Below are 7,696 nucleotides of genomic sequence, written 5' to 3'. Positions count from 1 at the left end.
GGAAAGCTGCAAGAATCTGGAACAAAAATTTATCTTTCAAATCAGCACCCTTAATCCTCACGGTATTAACGGACGCTTTTCATTTAACTAATATATTCCTATTTTTCACGTTGCCATGTTACCACCAATAGCGTAGCTCCTACTCTACTACAAAAACTACACGTAACCCATAATCCCTCGATTCGCTCTGACGAAGGGCTAACGCTCGAAACATCAGCTTTTAGAATCTCTGTACGGTGGCCAATTTACATTATCAACTCCATTGATAAAACCAAATTTTAAGATATACTATAATTTGGAAAATTTATGTTTCTTTGACTTGAGGATCACTGTCAGCAATACATGCACTTGTCTCTTTTTAGAATGGTGCACGGATTTATCAGTTCTGGGCTTACTGACACCCAGTACATCTCCAGCTGCAAAGTAGTACATTTCTACTGGTAATTTGGTTACATGCTGGGTTTTTTGTTTTTATATAAAATGGCACAGTCATTACTTGGGACAAATCTGCTTCCAGTTATATCTCTTGTTGCTGGTAGAAACTAAATTTAACAACCACACACACAAACAAAACATCTCACACATGCATACCTGCAGCATGTTTACTAGTACTGAGACATTAATTTTGTGTACTAAATCAAAAAGAAGTTCTTGTGTACTAGTTATATTTATTTGATATACTGCATGTGCACCAGAGATAATTTCATTTGTTGTGTACATTGCATGCCAATCGTTTAATTTTTCCAACAAAGCTAATGCATTGATGGAACTGGCAGACACATAATGTAACTACATTTATTTCTTGGCAGTGTACTCCTCTCTTGGCTACAAAAATGCTGTGAAAGCTGTGTATGAAGAAAAACTGCTTGAAGCTCGGAGAGATGCACAACAAGATCCTCAATATGCTGCAAATGGGGATGTTTGCATTTTAGTTATCATTTAAATATATGACGTAGGCACGACATGTTTACAAAAAGAAGACTAATCTATCTGGCTTCTTGCCTTATACTGTATTATTATTGTGTTTATTTTTTGCAGGTCATCATTACAGAGGCAAGACATTACTCAAGTCGTGCTGCACAACACACCACTGTTTCAGCTATATCTCACCAGTATGAATAATGTCATAACAATAACAGTGATAGATAACACACCATACCCTTGGGGTAAATAATACTGGTACAATGACTTTGACTAAAAACACAGGACCGGGTTGCATTGGCTGCTCAGCTGAGGATGCCTGGTTGAGTCAACTGTAGTACAACGTAGCTGCTGTATAATTTACTAAACATCAAATGTATTGCAGCTGTAAGCCACAACCTCTTCAGCTGTCGGCACATAGTAGTTGAGTACTTATTGTTGGTAGTTAAAATTATGCCTTGGTTTTATTTAGCAACAAGAAGGTTATTTATAGCCTCAGTTGGTCAAAGAATGACATGGCCTCAGCTGCTTCACGGGAAGTTCCAATGACTAAAGAAGTGGTTGATTCTCTAACAGCTCTTGGTGAGATAAATGCAACAAGTTGCCTCTAGCCTCCTTTTCAAAGCGAGGGTAAGTGCAAGGTCTCATGTGAAAGTGAGTTTTATTGGAACATGAATGCAAACGCATTCTATATGAAAGACTTGGCACATACCCAGGCAACTTGGCAGTGGCTTATTAATTTTGTTTCCTAATTGTTTCTTTTTTGTTACGGATCCTGTGTGCACTTGACTCATGACATTCAGGTAATGTTTTCTTGCTACAATCAGTGGCAAAATTCTTGGGACACTCACCATTTAAAGTTGGTATTTTTACTGAGTTTGAAAAATTGCCCCCTCTCCCCTCCAGAACAATGTCGCCAATAGTGAACATACATTTCCTTGTCTATTTCAACATTGATTGGGGGGAGGGGGGGACTTTTATTTTGAAGCTTTCAGTGGAATTTTGACAGTTATGCTTAGTTTCTGACGTCTGAGAGGTTTTCAGGCCCATTCTGACACTAGCGTCCCAACTACTTTTGCCATTGATTGTCTGTTTCTGCTAACAAGGGTCAGTAAAGTGAGAGCTACTGTATGTAATCCATGGGCACTTCTATTGGCTGTGAACTTGTTCATAAAGTTTCTTAATGGTAGAAAACCATGTGCAACGTAAGTTAAACATTTTTTTGTCATGTACAACATGTACATTGTTGTTTCTTTTCGCAAACGTGCTTGTGGGGGATAATTTACGTGCTGTGGAGTTTTCAAGAAAATTCATGAATCACAAGCTCTAATGTAATGCATGTACTTTTAAGAAAATAAGGGCTACTAATGTCAACTTTACCTTGAAGGAGTTGGTTAAAGAGAGTGGACTGAATATGACAATGGCAAGTAAGAGAACATTTTACCGATTTCTTCTTGAGCGTGGCTATCATTTTCTTCAGGCCAGACAAAAAGGGCTAGTGACTGCTAAGGATCGTAAGAAACGTATAAAATACGCCAAGGAAATGAAACCCCATTTGTTAGAGTATCCTAACTTTTGGAAAGAAGATATTGCATTTTACTTGGACGCAGTTTCTTTCATTCACAAAGGAAATCCCATGAGTGACCGAAGCTCACCAAAGGCAAGAGTTTGGCGAAAGAAAGGTGAGGGACTTCAGGTAACTGCAGGAGGACGGAGACTTCATATACTGGTGGCAATTGCATATGGAAAAGGCGTTATTTTGAAGGAAATCTACGAGAAAATGAATGCTGTTTTTTTTTCTCAGTTTATAAAAGACAATTTTAATTCATGCTTTACTCAAGCCGGACCAAAAAGAAATGGAAGACGTTTATTTTTAATGGATAACAATCCCTCGCAAAACAGCAAAGCTTCAGTTAGAACTATGGAACAGATAGAAGCTGAACACCATAAAATTCCGCCTCGCTCACCAGATCTCAATGCTATTGAAAATATTTTTCATGTTGTTAAAAACAGTTTAGCTGAGGAAGCAGTATCGTGCCAAATAAGAAAAGAAACATTTGAAGATTTCAAAAACAGAGTACTTGATATGTTTGCTAGAATTGAGGTCAAGTTGAAAGACAAAACTGTAGAGAGCATGCCAAAACGTATTGAAGCTGTATTGGGTTCCAAGGGGTACAGAACAAAGTACTAGAGTGACTATTTCAATATTGTAAACTGTAGCAAGGAACGGACAATACACCTTTGTCACGCTTCCTCCATATTGGATTCAAAACGAGGCTAGCTGTGCATGAGTAGCTATGCAAAATGGCGACTGCAACTCCTGAATCCTCGTGCTGGAGCAAATCCTTGAAAAATTTACCCGAACTAAGCTTACGATTTGTCGATGAATGGACAAAACAAGAGGCAAAAGTACTGAAGAAAGTGTTGATTCGGGGCTATAGTAATTTTTGCGAAGGATATATATTCGACGTGGAAGGTTTGTATCGGCAAAACGTGGCCTTCTCTAAAGTCTCTGTAGGGTTTTGTTTGTGATGTTGTTTTTTTTGTAATTTATTTAACATAAAAGAAGTTTACATTGCACAAGATACATATATATATATAAAAAGAAAAGAAAAGAAATACAAATAATGATCTGACATGCACGAGAACTGAGTGATTAATCAAAGAGGGCGAATAAAGTAAATTAAATCATGTAAATTTCTCAACCTTGTATTTAAAATTAATCTTATTAACAAATTCAGATAAAATAATCGAGCTCTCTTTTAGCTTGTTTGAATAAATGTAATACATCATGTATAAGAAAGTATAGTTAAACTTTCTCACAGCCTCATGCCCAGCAAGGCATTGCTTAAACAAGCCAAACACTATTTCCTTAGGTTCTGGATTGAAACTGGTATTGTTGGTGGCATTAAAACACCCCACCACTTGACGAGTAAAAGACGAGGTAAATTGGCAGTCAAGAAAAGTGTGGTCTATGGAATCTGATTCACCGCAATACAAGCAGTCACTTTCACTTTTAATTCCAAATCTTTTCAATTCCTTTTTGGTCACTACAACTCGGTGAAGAAGTTTAAATTTAAATTCTCTTAACTTAGTTTCCTTACATGTTTTATATGACATCTTAGAACACTCTCCCCATGAAGCACTGTCAATTGGAAGTATTTTACTCCAACGCTGTAAGCCAGCTGGAGTTGACTGGTGTAGTTCAAAATTCAAGAGCCGATAAAAATCTCGACATTTTAAGAGCACCTGTGTGCAAAAATCGAGCAAAATCGAAATTTCGCGGCCACAGTCAAAAAATCGTTTTCGCTCATATCTTGTCCATAGTAAGGTGTTAGCAAGTAACTAAACGTGGTGTAGTTTGTTTTTGAAAGGACTGCTTCGATTAGGAGAAAATCGACAAAATCAGTTTTCGAGGTCGGTGACTTGAAAACAATCAAAAATTGAGGCAAAATTAGGCCTTGTCAAAAGTTCGCTCCCAAGCCAAAAGGAAGCAAGCGCGGTAAAATATTCACTACTAAATCAATTTGTAAAGGGTTTTACTGCTAGTCTGGTGGTGATTTCTTATCTTAGCGATAATCTGGAAGATAAACAATTTTATTTTAGTTTGGATACTTTTTCAACTGACCGAAGTTTAGATTTAGGCTGTAAGTTGCGTTTTAAATTATAGGCATGTGCTACACCTTGGTTTTACCTGAACTGAGTTCCGGACAAATGCAGAATACCATCAATATTATCAGGTCATAGTAAGGACGTGAGCAAAAAGCCAAAAGTGGATAGAGGTCTAAGCAAAGCAGGTTCACAAACAGTGCTACAACAGAGTGGGATATTTCTTCCTGTTGGGTCAGGTTTGTATCCCTTTTGTAACTCTAAAAAATAAAGGAACTAACGCTAATGTACTTCTTCAAAAAAAGTTACTTAAAAAAAAAACGTCTTTACAAAGGAAAATAATTTAGTTCAAATAAATCAAATTAATTTCATTTTATCTGCAGAATTCATTTTCACTGATTTTTTTTTAAAAAGGCGTCAATACACCTGTTCGGTTTTAAACTTCGGGCAATGTCAAAAAAATAATGTTCAAGAAAATCGTTTTGTTTTTTTTTTTACTTGAATGTGCAATCCTAATTAAAATAGCGTGCTTACTGATATTTGTAATCTCTTAGGGGTATGCCCTAACTGCAGAAAAATGTTGGCTGGGAACTGGAAACCTGACACAGAAACTGCAGAAGTTGCGTTTGACGATTGCGAAGTAACATTTCAAATGGCGGAGATGTCTTTGGTAGGATAATCTTTCTTGACCTACAAATAATTGTCACACAGACGGAACAATGTAGATACATAAGAGACGTCGAAAGTTGTGTTGAAGTCAGGGAAAAAAGGAAGCGAGGGTTGTTAAGTATCTCTCTTCCCTTCCACCCCTTTATGCATTTGGCACACAGGCTTACTAGTAACTGTCTCCAAGTCACTTTTTCCTAGGAAAGGGGTTGAGCAGCCTCGTTCCCAATCCCTCACAAAGATGGACCCTGATGGGAACAAGGTTCTTTTTTGCATTTACAGAATACATGGAAACTATTGTCGATTGCGTAAGCAAATAGCGGCACTTTCAACCTCTTCCTCATCCTGCCAGCAGTACTCAAGAAAGACTCTGCAAGAATCAATTAAGATCTTTGTTGAGCATGCGCGGAATGTTGCTAGGATTTCATTTCGAATCCAGGCCTAAAAGCCGTGCGCTGGCAACAGCGGGCTCAGTTATGACGATCGGTTTATCAAAAAACAGTTACGGTTAGTTTTACAAGTTTTACAAGAGAAAACAAGACTGATTAGTCCAGAAGTTTGGGCTGTGGTGACTTCAAAGGTTTGACGGGATTTAGGCAGACCTTCCTTGTCTCCTTCTCGATCAAGAAGGCAAAAGGAGGCTCTGTTCGCAGGGTGCCCCTACCTCCCCCGCTCATTTTATAATTTCAACACAAGCTAATCTGTATTATAATCAAAACAACTCTGACTCTCGAAGACTTATCACTTTATGATACCTCCAATTTTCACATGCCAAGTGCGTATATAAAGTATATGATATGCATAGCGAATTGTATCTTTCATTATGAAAAGAGGATTGAATTAATGCATTCTGCTTTTTTGTTTGATTGATCACTTGATTTATATTATTATCTGTACTTAATCTACAAGACTAACATGTCTTTTTATAATGTGGGTCAACAGTCTAATCAATTAATCCATCAATTCGTCTGCAGGATCAAACAAGTGACACAGTAGGTCAAGTGGCAGAAAGCACACCATCGTCCTTACCCTACCTTGGACTACAGACTCCAGCAACAAGTATCTACTCGCCAAACGAGGCAAGTGAACATGACAAACGGGAGTGTAAACCACTTGAAATGCTAAACACCTTTCTAGAAACCCGAGGCATAAGTCCAGTGCGATTTCCTTTGACGACGCAATGGGAGGAGGCTAGTGAACGAACGAGGCGTCGTCACTTACGCAAAGCAAATCAAGCAGTTGATGCTGTACTATAAGAAGTAGCACCAAATCAGAGTGGACAGCTTTGGAAATCACTTGTTGCATCCAAATCTTCCGATGAAAACCCTAGTGGTAACGAGCGTGAGCCTGTAGATGAAGTGCTTATGGAGGCGTTGGCTGAGTGCTACAGGAATGCGAGTAACTGGCAAACCAGGAGACAAGTATTGTCTATAATGGCAGACAAGGTTTCGTTCAAGACACTTAAGAAATGGATTCCCAATCTGACGAGGTATCAATTCAGTGAAGCAAGGAAGCATATCCTGGTCGAGGGTAGAGGTGTAGCACTATCACTGCAGTCATCCCAGACACGAATGGCGGTATCCCAAACTCAACTTGATCATTTCTTGGACTTTATAACGAGCACCCATGTCATTCAGGATCTTCCCTTCGGGCAGAAATCAATAAAACTGTCAACAAAGGAAGTCATCACAGTGCCTAATGTTATTCGTATGATGGTGCCAGAGTCCATTGTCAAGCAGTACTTGGCTTATTCAAGTGAAAGTGGCTTCACAACACTGAGCCGAAGTACACTCTTGAGAATTCTCAATGTCTGTTCTGCCTCTGTGAGGAAGTCTCTACAGGGTCTAGATTATATAAGTTGTGCTGGTAGTCAAGCCTTCGACGATCTCCATGACGTAGTAACTAGATTGGGCGATTCATTTATGGGAATGACTTGGGCAAGGAAACAAAAGGAGCGGCTTAAGTCCGCAAAGCGTTATCTAAAGGGCGACTTTAAGGTAAAGTTCAAATAACTTTAGTCTGTGTATATAAGAAAAATCGCAATAACGCTAGACTTCACAATTAACAAGCTGAAGCTAGCGATTGTGCCAGTCAAAGATACCAAAAATGTCTTTGACTCACGTTCCCAAGATTCTCTGGGGAACGAGCAGGACAGGATTTTGGTGATGATTAAAGCAGCAATGTTTTTATGTGCTTAATTGGTGCTAGTTGAAAAAGCTTGCTCGAGCAGACTTTCACTTTAGCTTAATGCGATTTGTCGTTCCTACGCAGTTTCAATTTAGAGAAATGTTAAAATAGCCTAGTGAAATAAAACGGTGGGCAGAACCAGTTGAGGTGATCGTTTGGTTAAAAAAAGTCGAGTTGCATTTTTGCTTAATGTTAATACTTCAATTGCGCAGAACCGGTTAAGGTGATTCCCTAGTATTAAAAAAAGAACTGAACATAACATGCATGGATTTGTGGAGTGGAAGTTACCGTGCTCATTTTAACTGTAACATGC

General features: G+C 38.5%; 1 long non-coding RNA gene across 1 annotated transcript; it reads left to right on the top strand.

Moving 5' to 3' along the window:
* Positions 1-4,656: 4,656 nt before the first annotated feature.
* Positions 4,657-5,579, top strand: LOC137979664 (uncharacterized). The gene is made up of 3 exons (XR_011118379.1): positions 4,657-4,769; positions 5,085-5,200; positions 5,479-5,579. It is a non-coding gene; the product is annotated as an uncharacterized lncRNA (long non-coding RNA).
* The last annotated feature ends 2,117 nt before the right edge of the window (positions 5,580-7,696 follow it).

The sequence above is a fragment of the Montipora foliosa genome, chromosome 12 (assembly GCF_036669935.1).
Source record: "Montipora foliosa isolate CH-2021 chromosome 12, ASM3666993v2, whole genome shotgun sequence".
NCBI classification, from domain to species: domain Eukaryota; kingdom Metazoa; phylum Cnidaria; class Anthozoa; order Scleractinia; family Acroporidae; genus Montipora; species Montipora foliosa.
Note: the sequence above shows the minus strand (reverse complement) of the source record. Positions and strands in the feature narration are given on the sequence as shown.